The following is a 17,427-nucleotide window of genomic DNA, read 5'->3' on the forward strand; positions in this document are numbered from 1 at the left end:
TTGAATATACCAAACTATTTACCCATGTTTTCTTTGGCATCATGAATGGATGATTTGTAGAAATATCGTCCTTTTTTATTTTCTCTGACAATATGCCAAATGATCTATTTGGAAGTTATTTTCTCTCATAGTCACTACTCTGTTTGCTTACTATTTTTGTCCATCCTTAAAGAAAGGTGAGATCTAGTAACTCCCCATATTGATTTTCAGACAGGGTGAATGGATAGCCCTTTTCCTGCTCTATGTCCATTTGTCAATTTGCCTTCTCACACCTCGGGTGCAAAGGCAGGTGAATGAGTACATCTTCCAGATTCACGACCAGGCTCTAACAAGTTTTTAACTAGCATACAATCTTCCTGCTATTTTCCTGTGTTAATCCTCTCATGCTATGAACTCAAACAGTATATGAGAATTCGTCACGCCAAGCTCACTGTGTTCTGTACATGTTTCCTTCCTCAGCCTCAGGTTTCAGTGTTTTCTTTATATGGCGCTACTTTCCAGAATGCACTCTGTCCAAACCTGTGCTCCACATCTCCTAGTCGAGTTCCAAGATTTATAGTCTCTACCTTAGACTTACAAAAGTGGGCGGTGAGGGACTGGGAGATGAGCACACTGCTAGCCTTGTGGGTAGAGGTCCTAGTTCTTAAGCCTGCAGGAGATGGTAGTGTAGGAAGAAAACATCCATTATTTCTTTAATGATACTATTTCATGACATTAAACCTGGTCATGACACAAACGGATGGTCTTTTTTTTTTCTAAAGCAATTCCATTTGTATTTTATTCCCTTTGTATTGTATTGCATTTATTTATCTATTTATTTATTGACAGGGCATTCCAAATCCTGATACTAGGTTGTCTATAAATCTTAATTTTTAATGATTTGGATTTTCTCTTATTCTGCTTCTTTATAAGTACTTTAGTGAGAAGCTGGGGAAGCCTGCATTGGGGGCTATTCACCAAGCAACATTCCAAACAAGAATTCTATAATGATCAATTTTTAGTAATCTTTTTGTAAAGATGGTTAAAATAATCGAATCATGGGCATTACTCTGTTAGAAACCTTAAAGATCATCCAGTCCAGTTTAATCTATCTGAGCTTTAGAACTTTCATAGAAGAATTTATGCCCAGGCAGACTCTCCCAGGTCTCCAATTTCATCAGCGGAAATTCTTACATTTTCCTACCAGCTTCTTTCTCTCCCCCTGACTGTAGGTCAGGGGCATATATACAGGGGCTCAGGAAGCTGTGTCCTAAGCATCTTGCCAACTTTCCTAAGAGAAGCTGGTACATTCAGTCACATCCCAGCCTTGAGCATCATCTGTCCACACCAGGATGTAGATTCACGTCTGTACCTTCCTTTCCTCCCTCCACCCCCAACTCTCACCACTCCTAGCAAAACATGCTAATCCCTGACAAATCCGGTAGGATTCACATCTGCCGTATTCATATGATAAGTTGTAAGAAGACAAGTCAGGGTAATCATTGGGCCCACTTTTAGGGCAAGAAGTGGAGTGACAGAATTTGTTTATCTGTATTCGCCTGCTCCCTCTTCCCAACTAGACGAGGTGATAGCACTCAGGCTCCCAGGCTCCCTCCCTCTCTTTCTCTCTGCACACACCCACCCCCTACACACATACTACCTGCACACACACACACACACACAAAGAGAGTATTACTGGTGGCCTGATCCTGCCATGAACTTGATTCTCTTATAAGATCAGAATAAACCAGGTTTTCACAAATTATAACCCAAGGTCCATGAAATGTTAACATACATTGCATGGAAACAAAGAACAATCTGCCAAACTACAAGAGCAACAAGAGTGGTGGTGGAGAGACGCTTTGTGTCAGATACATTTAGGAAATGCCAATCAGGCACAAATAGTCCTTGTAGCAGGAATTCTTAGGATCTTGGCTGAGCTAATGCACCCTGAGAATCTCCAAAACCCAGTGGACTGAGCAGTGTTTCTCACATTATTGAACCTAAATATCTCACAGGGATCTGAGCTTCCACCCAGAGCAGATTTTAGAAGGCGCAAATTGAACACCTTCCTCCATTCCCCCATTACAGGAATTATGAAAACCTGTATTTAAAGCCAGATTCTGCTATTTGGTATGCAGTCTCTGTTAGTAAACTATTCAGAGCTTGAGTTCCCTTTTCTATAAGTATTTAAATAATAAAATGTATTTCACTGCATCATTGTTGAGGATTAAATGATAATTCCACTCAAGTGAAGACTCACTTCCGAAAAAAGATTTTCAAATATGGTAGTGAACTTGGTTAACACTGTCCAAAATGCATCTCCAACAAGTGGCCAGGCACTGGGGAGAATCTCCTGTGTCCCCTCAAACCTCTATGAGGCTGCGAAGCACCTAAACGTATTGGACACATTGAACACGAGTGGTAAAGCGCTAAAGACACTGCCAAAATGTAGAGGCTCTTGTGAAGCCAGAACTACACTTAGTACTACTGCCTATGTCAGCTCCCAGATTAGCATCTACTAACAAGAGGGCTCCTAAAGAGAGCTATGGCTGAGGAACACTGTGTGCAAGAGCCAGCTAATGGGGATAGTTTTTGACTCTCTGCTCTGTAACTCAGTAGGTGGAGATGGTTCTGAATAGTGTGTGAATCTCTTAGTACAATACCTAGAACATTGTAGGTACTTGATTTAAAAAGTATGTGTGGATTATTATGCACTCATTAAGTGAGCAATTACACTGTGCCAGGAACTAGGGATACAGTCCTTGTTCTCAGTGTATGGACATGTTCACTAAGAAGCCCATGCACAGTTTAAATAATATTAGATCATCCAAGCCTTGAAGGTCACTCTGATCCACTCTCTACCAGCCAGTGATTGAATTTACTCCACCTATTCCCCTAATGGTCACCCAGGCTCTGCGCACGTGAATGAAAATGAGGCTCTCTCTATTTTCCAAGGCAGCCAGCTCCATTTTTAGAGATTCTGACAGTGGAGTCACCTCTCTTGAAGTAAATCCAGGTCTCCAACACTGCCAACTTTGCTTCACAAGAGTAAATTGCATGTTGCAAATAACCTTGGTTGACCCACGTTATAATCTCAGCCAGCATATTTTCTGCTTTCTTTTTTAAACAGTAACTCATAGCTAAACCACTCCTCTTTATCTGCCATTCCTTCTGCCTGGTACCACTAGCAACCTCTGCCCTGCCTTTGTTTCAAATAGAGCTGATGCCACAATATCCAATGTGATTAACTACTATGTCTATTCGGCTGCTTGATTAACTGCAAGTCCACATGCCCTCCCGAACAGCAAGGACTCCCTTCCCTTTGTCATCACGGACACAGCCCAGGCAGTTTATGCTCACATCAGCGGGGAGGTCTGCTTCCCTTGGGGGGAAGGTGGCTGTTATTGCTGTCGAGCAGGAACAGCAGAAGGAGAGCTGCCTGCCCTTTGCTTCATCTGGTTCCCCACGGCCTGCATCAAAAGGAACGGTACGATTTCTATTTTCCCCTTAGTCAGAGCCCTGAAAAGAGAAGGTAGGAGGGAAGGGAGAGGCCTGCTAAGTATCTTGGAATATTCTTTCTCTTATGTTTGGAAGGGACAGACTCAAGTATTGGATTATTCTGGATATATTTTCTATCCAGATGATTGTAGGTGAGTCTTCTTATCTTCTGCCTTCTCTAGGCTCAGACTCAACAGCTGCTTGGAGGTCAGGAACTCATTGTATCAAGTCTCTCTTCTGGTCCTCACGCCTGCTCATTTGTTCTAACAATGCGTGGGCAAATCACTGTGGTTGGCTGTGTCGGCAAATAGATTTGGAGGACTAGGGAGTTTCCAGTCTCATTTTCAGGGCTATCACCTTACAGGGCAAACTGTAGCCTCAGTGTCTGGGCTCAAATTTGGTGGTGCCCTTTGCTGAAGGCGTGACTCGGGCAGGTTCATTCTCAAATGACTCAGAAAGCGATGTATTAATAACCCATTTAGGAAAGGAGAAAACTATTACTCAAGAGGTGACTTACCTAAAATCAAAAGCAAATGTATTCCAAGGTAAGATCTTAAATGTTAAGTCTGAGTCCAAAATCCCCGTCTCGGTCACTTGACCCAGCCCCCTGGTTAGCTAATAGGTGTGAGGGAATCCAGCCCAGTGGCGAGCTGAAACTCTTCCAGGCCCCGTTCATGGGTTTTCCTTGACAGTAACATGTTTTGCCTGTAAGTTCTATACCCTTTTCAGTGATGCTGATACAGGAAATAGCTCCCAAAGGGACTGAGTCAGACCAAGCTCCATTTTGCCTATAAGGCAAATTATATTAACCTCTTTGAGTCTTAACTTCTTTATCCAAGAAACAAGAAAGTAACATCTCTCCCAAATGGTAGTATCAGGATTAAAAGATGATGACTATGAAAGTGCCTTTTAATGGCTAAAGCACTTACACAAGTTTAAGGGGTTACTAGTACATTGCCGTTGCCACGATGCATCCAGGACTCTATGGGCGGAGCTTCTGTGTGACAACATGAGCTCCCCTTTTGCCAAATAATAAGGAATGTGTAGAGGAGACAGGAGTCCCCACTTCCAGATGTAAATAGAAAATGAGTGGCCTGGGTTCTTCCTGGCACTTTGTCATGAGACAGCGACTCCTTCTGCAGTGTGCAGAGAACAGCAAGGGAACAGAAGGCTCTGAGGCACCGTCATTAATGCACATTCCTCAGCGCTGGCAGAAGAGGCAGCCGGGGTTCTTCAGAATGGAAAAATTTGACTGGAGATTGGGCCAGGGGTCAGGAATGAAGATTATTTCTGCCGATGTTGGTATAGCTCATGTATTCTTCTGGTGGCATCTTTGGTCATATTACTTCTTCAATTACTCTATCACCATTATTTATTCAGCAAGTATTAAATAAACGTTTATTACGTTCCAGGCTCTAGAATTAGAGCAGTGAACAATATCAACAAGGACTCTCAATTCATGGAAGGGACCTTAGCGCAGGACGAGTCAAATAATAAACCATGAAGCAAAGATGGTGCAATGACTGCAAGTGGTTATATGTGTCATGAAGAAAATCCAAGGTGACAGAGCTGACAAGGATTGGTGAAAGGGCCTTTAGACTGGGTGGTAAAGAAAAGGCATGCTGAGGGGATGAGAACTTAATGGCAAGAAGGAATTAGCCAGGTGAACTGGAGGTTCTCCACTAGCCCCATCCATGCTCCACTCTTCCCTTCTCTGACCTTCTCCCCAGATGGTTTCCAGTGGGATTTGGCCAAAGGGGGACACCAGGACGCGGGAGGAGAGAAAACTGAGGCATTGATTCTCCTATTCTTCTTTGCTTAGTCCCTACGACTGAGCCTTTGCAGACTCAGAGACCGTGGGCCCCCACAACTACAGCTCTCGGTGGGGGGGGTCTCCCGCCCTAGCCCTGGTTCCTAGAGGCAGCAACTGCTTCTCACCACTGTACTCTCTAGATTTCTCACCTTTCCTGGTTGTTGCCTTAAGCCAACGCACACATCTGTTCCTTCATTATAGTCTCTGCATTAATAGATTTGGGGTGAATTCTGCTTCTCGCTGGAATCTGAACCAATACTCTTTGTGTAAATATAGGGACAGAACATTCCATGCAGAGGGAGCATCATTATTTTACAGACAAAATGAAGAGGATGATAACTAGCCTTTGTGTGGTGTTTTTACAGGTTAGAAAGTATTTTCACATGTATAATCTCATTTAAATCTCAAGACAGCAGAGAGAGTTTGGGCAGGTATTAATCCCATTTTATAAACAAGGAACCTGAAGCTCTGAGAAATAAAAGACTTGACAGTGGATGGTCAGTACTAGAGCCTAATCTCAAGTGCAGCTTTCTGGTTCATTTCCAGGCTCCTTCCTACCCCCTGTCACGTAAATAGGCAGGTGGTACAGAGAATCCAGGGGCATATCTCAGGGACCAGCTTATCAGCTTCAATAGCAGCTCACAAAATCTGTGCCAGCTAGAATCCTTATTTTGTTCATAAAACTGCATGGATCTTCAAGAGTGCAAAAACTCCTCCCGAGATCAAAAGTGACCAAGGTAATCATCCATTCTTATTGTAGCTAAAGCCATGCGATTAGACCTTATCAGTTGATACTTCTGTTTCAGAGTACCTGCATTCCCAGCTTACTCAAAACATTCCTTTCTCCTATTTACAAATAGTCACAAATAATTTATTTTGAAGAAACTGGAGAGGCTGGCTATTTGTTAGAATCATTTGATAGGAATAAATGTTTTAATAGAATTATTCTAAAATTCAAATAACTCATACATACTTGATGTATTTTGAATTGAGAAGTTTGTATAAATGGTTCTCTTAAAATGAACATACCTTCACAGTTGCCTTTATGAGCAATATAATATGACTCTAAAACTAACAGAAAAATTTATTCTTCAAAGTGGATAGAGTAAGCCACAGAAAAATCTCATTTCCAGTAGTAGATCTTCCTTCCAAGACTTCCACAAGCCACTTCCTCATTAACTTATCATTTTCAGTGTAAAATATCTACATGACCCTCTGCAGTACACCAATAGTTAGTCCTCTGGGGGTTTCCAAGCCAGATTGAACATCTGGATTTTGCAGCACAGCCTAAATGTCACCAGATTCAGAGTGGGAAAAGTCGATGGATAGATGGGCATATGACAATATGCAGCCACCGAGACAGACTGCTCCTGCTGGCCCAGGCCAGCCTCTGAAAGCTTGGGCACATTGAGATGGATGCATTGTTATATGGGTGAATTGTTATATGGCTTTGGAAAAAGTCAGTGTTTCCATTTCTTTCTCTCCCACTTGGCATTTTGGAGCCTGCTGTCAGGATTCACACTGATTTTTGGCTTGGTTTCTAGAGGCTTTTTTTCCCCCAACTACAGTTGAGCTTAAAGAAAAATAGCTCAAAAATTGTTAAAAAGAAAGGAAATTATGTTCCAGATGGTTTTGAAGAACTCTAAATTGACCCAGAGCCCAAGAAAAGGCCTTGCATTTATAGAACATTGAGGAGAATGGCATTCTCACTTGGTCATAAAAGAAACAGTGAAACTGCCCTGACCATCCATAAGAATGTACTCTCGCATTTCACCTAGGCAAGGTGCTAAGTGAAAATGATTTATTAGAAGGTTACTGGAGGAATGAAGGAATCAGGGCAATGTGGAAGGTCAGGGCCTGGGACCAGTGACTTAGCACCATCCCAGCTTTCTGTCCATCTACCTTTTATATCAGTCATTTGCTCCAACTAGTGCACACAAGCTTCCTCCTTGAGGCAGAGAACGTGGTCACGATCCACGATTGGGAGAGTGGGAGTCTAGTCACAAAGGGAACAACATCTTTCCTGCTGAATCCAGTTAGAATAAACCTCAGAGAAGTAACCTGATGATCCAGTTCGGGTCACACATTCTTCCCCTGACCCATCACTGGGTCCAAGGCAGATGGCACTGCCCAAATCAGAGTCTGGCTGTGGCGAGGGGAGCAGCCATGGAGGAGAGTGGTGGAAGGGCCTGCACAGATGCGAACAATGTCGCCACGGCAGCTAAAGCAGGCCTAAGAGGGTGAGTTGGCTTGTGTTAATCACGCTTCATATCCCAAATAATGTACAAGTCAAAGATGGGGCACACATTTTAAAGTTGGGGACAGACTTCTGATTGCATTTAGAGTGGAGGGCAAACAGCTCAGTATAGCCTACAGATGCTGTCACATGCAGTATGCCACCTCCCAGCCTCGCCTGGGGTCCCCCTCTCTATCTAATCACATTGCTCTCCTTTCAGGTCCTGGAGCACAGCAGGTTTTTTCCCTCCTACGAATTTAATTCCCTCTGCCTATAAGGTTTCTCCCTTGCTATTTGTATGGTTAAGACCTTGCCATACTTCAGGGTTCCTGTCGTCAGAGAAAGCTTTGCTGACTATCCTGTTTAAGTAAGCCTTACTCTATAATTTATCAAGAGTGCTTTGCTTAGCTTTCATGGGACTTTACCAGCCTGTCATTGCTGTATTTGTTTGCTTGTATAATCATTCATCTGGCCTCTTGACTAGACTGTAAGCTCAGTAAGGGTAGGAACCATGTCTGAATCTTTCATCACTATATTCCCAGCATCTGTGAAGGTGCCCCACCCACAGTAGGGGCTCATAAGTATTCGTTGAATGAATGGATAGATGGATGGATACACTGTCCAGATGAATGCAGCAGCAAGAAAGGAATAAAAATGAAAAATGAAACAATCCAAAAGGTGAAAAGGATTCAGAGTGGATCCTGGTGGGCTGTGTGGGACCCTCACAGGGCTGCCATGTTCACAACACCAGGGGGCGCCATTTGCATAGACTACAAGGATGCTGGGAGCCCCTAGAGTTAGTATTGTCTAAACCACACAGTGCCACAGTTTGGCACATCTCCATGTTAGGAATAAATGAATAAATTCTAGAAAACCACAGACCCTTTGAGCTGTCTCCAACTTGAGACCAGTGCTTCCTAAGTCACTGATGAAAAGACCAGTTTTGTAAAATTATTTCCAAACCATTGCTAATCAAAACTTCTACAAACTACAATGAAGATGAATTGCTAAAAGAGAAAAGGAAAAAAAACAACAGAAAACATACAAAACAAAGCCCAAATTTGTAAATACATTGACAGACAATAACAGTAACTCTGTCTACTTACTATAAAAATATACAAATACTTCGGACACTTCTATACCTATCTCACTGAAGACCCACAGCATTTTATAGATGACCACTGGTTTATGAGCCACACTCAGGGCATCACTACTTTAGGGAGAACTCAAGTCCAAGTGGAAGAGCAGGCAGCAGGCCGGGTGGCGCTGAGTCTTGCACGGAGTCCTCGTGATAACCCTATGAGAAGGGCAGGGGGGAGAGTGAGGTGAGTCGTGGAAACACCGGGCTGGATACTGTCTTTGCTAAATTTTGAAATTGTGCTTATCATGCATTTTCTACATTAATTGTGATTTTTAAAAATAGTATATTAAAGTACTTTTTTCTTAATTACTGAATTTTTTGCTGACCACTTAAATTTTGCATCCAAGATGAATCCCTCATTCACCTCTCCCTAGTCCTGGCCCCGAGGAACAACATAAGATTTACTATTGTACATATATGGAAAATTAGGCGAAGAGAGGTGAATTGCTCAATAGGTGAGTAAATGACTGAGACAGGAACATAGTCTAACCCAGAGTCCTTACCCTTTCCATTACACCACACTGCTGCCCAGGCTGAGCATCACCATTCATCCAATTATTCACTCCCTCATTCACTCGCAGTGCCATCAGGGACCGACACGAAGTGTGCGCTACATGTGTAGCTGGAAGTGAGAATGTTAGGAGCAGTTAAGTGGGGCAAGGCGATAGACGACATGTGACATGTGACATTGAGGACTATGGATTTTATCTGGAGTTACTGGGGCATTCTAGAAGTGACATGACCAAATTTCAGATTTTAAAAGTTGGCTCTGAGTGCGGTGGGGTGATGGGTAGACTGGAATGGGCAGAACTGGAGATTGCCCGGTTAATGGGAGTTTGCAGCAATTCAGGCGACAGATGAAAAAAAAAGGGACAGTGCTGACCGCATGTGGAGAGGATTCATATCACTGGCATTTTGAGAGTTCCAGAGGAGAATGAAATCGCCCCTGTTGCCCTCAGGCTTGGACCATGCTCCCTGGGATAAGCAAGGTCACAGCACAGGTCTGTTGGAGAAGCCAAGCAGTGTGTAACTGTGCGTGGGGGTGGAGAGCGATAAGGTGGAGAACACAGTGAGAATCTGGAGTGGGGAAAGCGGGTGCAAGGAGACATGAAAATACAAGAAACTGGTAAAGGAGAGAGCAGAAGGCAGGCAGCATCTGCGTGCTCAAGGACAGGAGGAAGGCGGAAGGCGGGAGTAGGCGGAAACAGCAGTCAGATTCTCAGCAGCACTAAAATTGTCCCTGCCACTTGGCAGGAGTCAGTTCAGATGTCCTGGATCCAAGAGCCAGGGCCTTTTCCTCACTCACATAACTGCACAAGGAGCAAACGGTGAGAGTTGTGGACCAAAGGATCCCTTGGCAAATATCAGTTTTATCCTCAGGGGTGTTTTAAGCCCTTGAAACTTTGTTTATCAAAGTGATGACAACGACGATGAGTTATGTCTGCCAGCCTGAGCCATAAGAAATTTAGTCTGGCTGATAAAAACAAGTTTATAAAGCACAGTTCAAACATGCCCAATGCCTTTCAAGAAAAATTAATTGAGAATCTAAATTAATACATAATGGATATTATGACTTTTTAGGGACTATAAGTGGCACTCTTTTCACTATTGACCATTTTTATAATGAAAAAGAGAGACCGCTGATACTATGGATGACTTTACAATCCTCTAAGCTTTCTTTGCTTACATCATGTAGTTTTTTTTTGCATCTGCATCTGTTTTGCATATGTACTATGTAATTGCAGATTCTTTCAACGATTCTATAAAGTAGAAAGGGCAGGGATTATTATTCCCACTTTGCAGAAGTGAAAACCAAGACCCAAAGCAGTGCAGAGATTTACCCGAGGTCACACATGTGCTCAGCATTAGAGCTGACCCTGGGACCCAGCTCTCTTGACGAGCAGTATTCTTCCCACTGATTTCCGCCATTCCACCTGAAGTAGCCTGTGTTGTGGCTTTTCTGGAAAGGCAGCACGCTGACCGTTTCGTCATCCTCTCCCACAGATCTGAGAGATGATTAGGAGGGAGGATCACATACTTCCTAGAAGAGGCAGCTGCACAGCCACGGATTGGGAGTTAAAGGGCTTAGACCCTCCCACACTGAAATTTGATGTCCCTATGACCTTGGGTAAGCCATTAACCCCTGGGAGTTTCCATTTTCTTATCTGAAAAAATGGTGGCTTTTGTCTCTATTGGTTATAAAGTGTTATGGTTCAGCAGAAAGGGAAGGGATTGAGGGATGGAGCACAGGGTCCAGCAAATGTGATTGGAGGGAATAAAGGAGGAAGAACTCCAGGGTATTTTGGTCTCCTCAGGAGGAGCGGGCCTCACTAGGATTGTATGAGTTGGGAAGAGGGCATGGAGAAATCAGAAATTAGCATGAGTCTTACAAGCATCTGGAAGAAAGAAGGAAAATTTACTGCTTGAGCATCTGCTGTGTGCCAAGGACTGAACTAGACCCTTTGGAGTACATTATTTATTCAATGCCTTATTTTTTGACCCCTTACTACATGGTAAGCACTGTTGTAGGTGGTAGGGACACCGGAGTGAGGAGAGACCCATCCGATAGCCCTGGAGGCCCACCGCTGCCCTGCCCATGGCTTAGGGAGGAGGCTTGGCTCAGTGGCACAGGGACCAAAGCAACAGTCAGAGGGCGCTAAGGCTCTGCCTTTTCAATGTGGACACCTTTTTATCTGGAAGTTTCTACTGCTATGTGGTCACCCCCCTTCTCACCCTTATAAACATGTAGAATTTCAGGGGAGTGGAAGTTTTCTCTCTACCAGAGCTGTTTTTATGATGTACCTGAGCTGGGGCACCCGTCTTTGGGGTAATGAACCATGGAGGATCATGTATATTCAGCTTTCCTTCTGCTTGTGATATTTCCCCAACATGCCCTAGTTTATATTTATGCCACGTGATTCTAGTGGCCATCCATGCCTGCGTTGCAGATCACAAAGACACTGTTCTCAGGAAGCTAACATTCCTGTGGGAGAGACAGACAGTGATCAAGTAAGTGAAAGATACTCTGTCACGGACTCCTCCCAACCTCACTGTAACTGTTGGGGTGGCATCCTGTCAGGCCATCTGTGACCCTCGTCTCCCCATGGCTGACACCCTCACCTGAGTCTCTCAACCACCCTGGAGACTTTGATATCATCCACAGGCTTGATGAATCCCCTAAAATGCAGGTGTCTCTTCTAGTCCCAGAGTCATCCCTTCAGCTGCTTGCCAGACGTCTGCACACGCAGTCCAGAGGCATGACAAATGTCTCCGTCTCCATTTTCAGCCTTCACTTACATAATCACCAGTGACCCTGCCACCCAGGCTAAGAACCAAGAGTCAGCTGGCCTCCATTTTTGCCTTTCTTCCTAAAACCAATCCGTCTGCGCACACTGTCAAGTCCTGCGGTCTTTCTGGCCTTAGTCTCTCTCCCACCTTCTGCCTTAGATCCAGCCCCCAGATCTGAGCTCATGCTCACAGTGGTTTGCTGACTGGCTCCCTCTTCCCCTCATCTTCCCTCCAGCCTGCACCACTGTGATCCTCCTCAACCATTTACTCTTCAGTATCCAAAGCCTATAGGAAAAGGGCTGAATCCCCAAGTATGATTCTGCTCTCTCTCCCACCTCCCCTCCAACTCCTCTTCCTGGAAGCGGCTTGTGCTCTGGCCCCACTAAACTTCTCACCATTCTCCAAAGGCGATGGTATTTTGCATCTGAAAGTGAGATTACTGAAGTCCGCAACCCCTTTCTAGAATGACCTGCCCCTCCTCAGCCAGAAGAACCCCAAGGTCCGGCCTCCTGCTGCCTCCCTTCAAGATGTCTTTCCAGGGTACCGTAAAATTATAATTTAACACCTGCATTAGTGTAAGGTGAACATATTCATATTCATATTAAAATATTGTATTTGACCAAAAAGTTCATGTTTTTCTTCTGATGTTAGAAGAAATTTAAAATGGGCCCTGACTTCTCTCTTAAGTGTGCAAATCAATAAGACCCTCAGATGTTCTCTATCACAGAAGAATGAAGGATTCTGGTAGAGTTAGTCCTCAAAAATCATTGTTTGTGTTCAATTTCCTTATTTGCAAAGTGAGAGAAATAGTCTCTATCATCTGAGGAACTTTCTGATGAAAATATATGTGCTCTCTGTTATTTTTGAGATATATAAGAGCTCACAAATCTCTTTCAAGTTTCTCATCCCATTTAATTCTCACAAAGTCCCATCATTCATATAAGGAAACTGAGTCTGAGGGCAGCAGTCTCCCTGATCTCACAACTCGTACGTGGCAGAGGGCAAGGCAGGCCCATTTTCTACCTCCTGTGCTCCACATTGGTGGGTTTATTCCAGGCAATAACCCCTGGGATAAAAGAGCTGCTTATATTCATGTGTTGCTTCTATGTCATGTACAATAGGTCATGAACTTGGAGCCTGATTCGTGGTATAGTAGAAACTGTCCAGGAGTCAGAGAAATGGGTTCTTGTCTGAGCATTACCATCCCATAGCCATGTGCCCTTGGCCATGGTGTTTAGGCATTCTGAGCATCATTTGTTGTATTAGTCTGCTTGGGCTGCCACAGCAAAATACCATAGACTGGGCAGTTTAAACAATAAGAATTTTTTCTCATAGTTCTGGAGGCTTGAGTCCTAGAATGAGATGTTAACCAATTCAGCTCCTGGTGAGAGCTCTTTCTGGCTTGTGGATGGCTGCCATCTCACTGGTCTTCACATGGCCTTTCCTGCACTTATGCTGGGAAATTTCTCTCCCACCCTTCTAAGGCCATTAATCCCATCAGGAAGGCTCCACCCTCATGACCTCATCTATCCATAAGCACCTCCCAAAGGCCCCATCTCCAAAAACCACCGTTTTAGTCCATAGGGCTTCACCTATGAATTTTGGGGAGACATGATTCAGCTCATAATGCTTCCCTAATCAAAGAAGTGGGCACAATAGGGTATTTGGGAGAAAAAACTACAATAAGGAAATATATATATATATATATATATATTTCATAAAAGTGGATATTTGGCTTTAAAAGGATTGTTTCTTAGATTTTCTCCCTGTTTCTGTAGTCTCTCCACTAGCAGGTGACAGACTGAACTCAGTACCCATTCTTCAGCCAGTCCCCTTCCAGACCAAATGCAGACTCTTGGGCAGTGTGAGGGGTCCAGCCTGTTCGAACCCACAAACATTTTACTTGAAGTATCTTCATCATTTCAGGCTCTGTGCTGGACCCGAGCACAGCAGGGAGAGGAGATACAGGTACACAGCCCACACTAACACTGGTGCCTAGTCTAATGGTGTTTAGCTTACATGGAACACATGTTTGCTAAGAAGAAAAGGATCAGTATAACATACGAGGCCGGGAGCCTGCACAGAATGAGGAGGAAGAAAGGGCAGCTGAGAAGAAAAGCTGGCGCTCTTCCCTCCTTCCCTTGAGGTTGCTCTGTGCTCCTTCTTGCTTCTGCCCTCCACAGAGAGAGAAATCCAAAATAAAACCACCTAAAAGGCAAAGAAAGATTTGTTTGTCTAATTTCCTAGTAAAACTGTAAAAGCTGGCCTGGCTCTAGTCAGCTGAACATCCTCCCCGCTGCCACCCCCCCCCCCCCCACTGTTGGCCAGGCTAATAAGAAAAGCATTGTATTGGGGAAGTTTGGGCATGAATTTTATCACTCCCTGAATGGTTCTGAGCAATAGAAGGGGAGGTATTACTATGAAGTTTTAAAACTCATACCACTTTGAAATTATCACGTAAGAACTGTCACAGGGGACTGCAGCAAGGCTGCGATTTCTCCTTGTTTTACACCACAGGACTGAAAAGGGAGTTGAAAGAGATTAATTACATTCCCTGCTAATCAATGCAAAGACATATTTTTCTGCTTCTCCATCTCATAATTTTTATTTCATCTAGTTCGGGCTTTTTTAGGGCTGCCAGATGTCCCAGTTTCAGTGGGACAATCCTGCGTTTTGAAGGTACGTCCCATCTGCTCTTGAAAATATTTCTGTTCACTGCTCTCTCGTGGACTGTAGGGTTTTTAGAGCTGCCAGCCAGAGTACGGCTGCTGGAGAGAAGATGATAAATTATTGTAACACTATAAAAAAAAATTACTCACATCCACCACCGGCCCACCTTAGCAATGCTGTGAATTAATTCCACAAGAATCTTTGTCATGAAAGGTGAATCTCTAAGTCTCCATATGGGAATTTGAAGCTCTTTCCACAATGGCTTTGAGAAGACAGAAGGCAGAAGAAGGCAGGAAAGAATGCATAGAATGTTTCCTAGACTGACTGTTAGGACACCTGACTCTAACATTTTCCACAAGAGTAACTCTGGGCAAGTTAGTAAAGAGAAGATGCTGTTTTTTAACCACCTACTGCCTACTTTACTTGATGCTAGGCACTTTAGAAAAAGTATTTGGTTCATCTCTACAAGAACATTGGATAGCATAGGTTTTACCCCCGTTTTATAGGTTAGCATGGTGAGGCTCAGAGCCACTGAATCTAGAACTCCACGGTGCCAGACCTCATGCTCTTTTCACTACAGATCACTCACTTTAATCACCTAGTAACCAGGAATAATAATAGTCTATATCTTGCCAGATCTGCATCAGAAGTTGATGAACACATTCTCTGAAGGTCTTTTCCAGCATTCCTGTAAGAAGAGTGGGGCAACTTGCCAGTTAAGATTAAGTCTGCGGGACGTTTTAAAAGGACAGGTTTCATGGAGCAAACATTCTTAGTGCTGATCTAAGTACTTTTTCACTTGACCTCAGACTAGATGTCAAGATGGGCTGTCAGAGAGAAGCTATCCCATTTTAGGGCCATGGAACCAAATTATCTTCACCCACTGTATTTGCCCATTGTATTCCTAATTTCTCCTAATTGAGGCATTGAAACTGCTGCTTCAATTCAGCTGTTGTCTGAATAGGGCCACTCATAACATTATGAACAGCCATTGTCACTTATTGAGAGTGAGTTTATTATATATATTTTTAACAGGATGAGGTTCTAACTGCAGAGGCCAGACCAGGCAAACACTGGTGGTGGGGGGTTAATAGCTGGGAGAGAGACATTGCAGGGGAGGAAGCTGTGTCACCAAGAGGCAAATGAGAAGGTTCTGGAGTCCTGTGGGAAAGCCACTGAATGATTTCATTAATGCACATTGCATGTTTTAATCACACCAATAGCTTGGTGTTTTTTCGAGGCCCATAGCTTTTTTATTGTCATGCCTCAACAGAAAAGCCTCAGTGGAAAGAGGGCTGATCATCTCCAACGCAGGTCTTTGTCAGTGTATCTAAGTAACAAATGTGCACGTGGTGGAGCCTAAAATATGGCTGGCACGTCAGCTGTCATCACTTTGGATGTTCTGCTGGCAGCACAGCGCATGGCCTCCTCACTTCGTTGCTTTCATTCTGCCCTTCATGAAGGCATTTTCTCCTAGGAATGATGAGAATCTTTCTTGATTTCAGTTCTGTGCCCTCTTACCTTCCCCACCTCTCTCTGTCTTCTATTAGGTGTTAGGACTTTTTATCTTATGCTCTGTGAAGTGCTTTAGAGGCTCAATAAACCCCTTGTAATTTTTTCAAAAGTGTGCATACATATGTACATGCCATCAGATTCTCAAAGGGATCCCCAGTACCAAAACAATTAAGAACTAATGCAGTAGAGTGCCCCTTTCTCTGGGGTTATAGGGCCAAACATAGCAAACTGGATGAGAGAGACGAATCCCAGCCAGGGTTCTACTGTTGGAGCGATGAGCAGTTATTTCTGATCCTAATTTCCTGTATTCCCATCAGCAAATCACTTAAGCTCCAAATTCCTCTGTTTTCTCAGCTGTCAAATGGATGCAGTCTGTCCTCACTGATTCTGCAGCCCTTTGTCTCCCGTCACAGGTGCTCCAGGCACACAGATTTTCATACCAGTTTGAATGTGCCACACCCAGTGCCTGCGAGGACGCCACACCTTGGTTTCTCTGCTTCATGATCTCTAAATGTTCTCCCATCACACTGTACAGTAACTGCATATTTACATGCCAGCATCCCCTCTATTTGCAATATCCTGGGGAGTGGCGGCAGTAGCTTATTCATTTACCACCAGTGTCCTCCAGTATGAAGAAGGAAGGAATTCATTAAGTTGTCGATGAGATTCGGCTTGTCTGAGTTCCCACACACCCAGCCATCTTTCTATAGAGAAAAAAGAAGAGATAAGCTCATCAGAGTTTCTAATGGCTCAGAGAAGCAGAGAGGGGCTGGTGTGGATAACCTAACTGCCTCCCCAGCTTTTTGTGGATAGAACAGCACTTTGAGAGGCTTATTAAAAATACAGATTCCCTAGGCTCTGCCTGCAGGGATTCTGAGTCCGTTTGAAATGGGGCACTTGGAAGTGCACTTTTAACACGTTCCCAGGTGGTCCTGCAAGGTTTGGTTTGGTCAGGGTTGGGGCAGACTGGACATTAGTGAACTGAGAGACAACTGCAGCTTCTTTTCCCAAGACCAGAAAAGGGTCTGAAGAGCAAAAGAACCATTGGATTCCCTTAATTGTCCTCTGTGTGGCGCTGTGCAGAAGCTTTAGCAAAACAGATGGTGACCTACCACTGGGCTCTTGAAAACTGATTCCTCAGGGTTGGCCCCCAGGTGGGGCCTCTGCTGAGGGCTAAGGATTGCCAAGCCCAGAGTTTATATGAGGTGATGTCTGGTGAGTATGGTGTTCTCATCCAGATTTCTCTGCTCATCCTGATTTGGGGGCAAAGTGTTGTTTCAAAGA

General features: G+C 44.0%; 1 long non-coding RNA gene across 1 annotated transcript in view; it reads left to right on the top strand.

The window, feature by feature from the left end:
* The first annotated feature begins 3,221 nt into the window (after window positions 1–3,221).
* LOC108388328 (uncharacterized) overlaps window positions 3,222–17,427 on the top strand; it is a 69,354-nt gene continuing 55,148 nt past the window's right edge. Inside the window, exon 1 of the long non-coding RNA XR_012132218.1 lies at window positions 3,222–3,469. This is a non-coding gene — a long non-coding RNA (uncharacterized lncRNA). The remainder of the gene's footprint in view (window positions 3,470–17,427) is intronic.

This window comes from Manis javanica, chromosome 6 (assembly GCF_040802235.1).
Source record: "Manis javanica isolate MJ-LG chromosome 6, MJ_LKY, whole genome shotgun sequence".
NCBI lineage: Eukaryota > Metazoa > Chordata > Mammalia > Pholidota > Manidae > Manis > Manis javanica.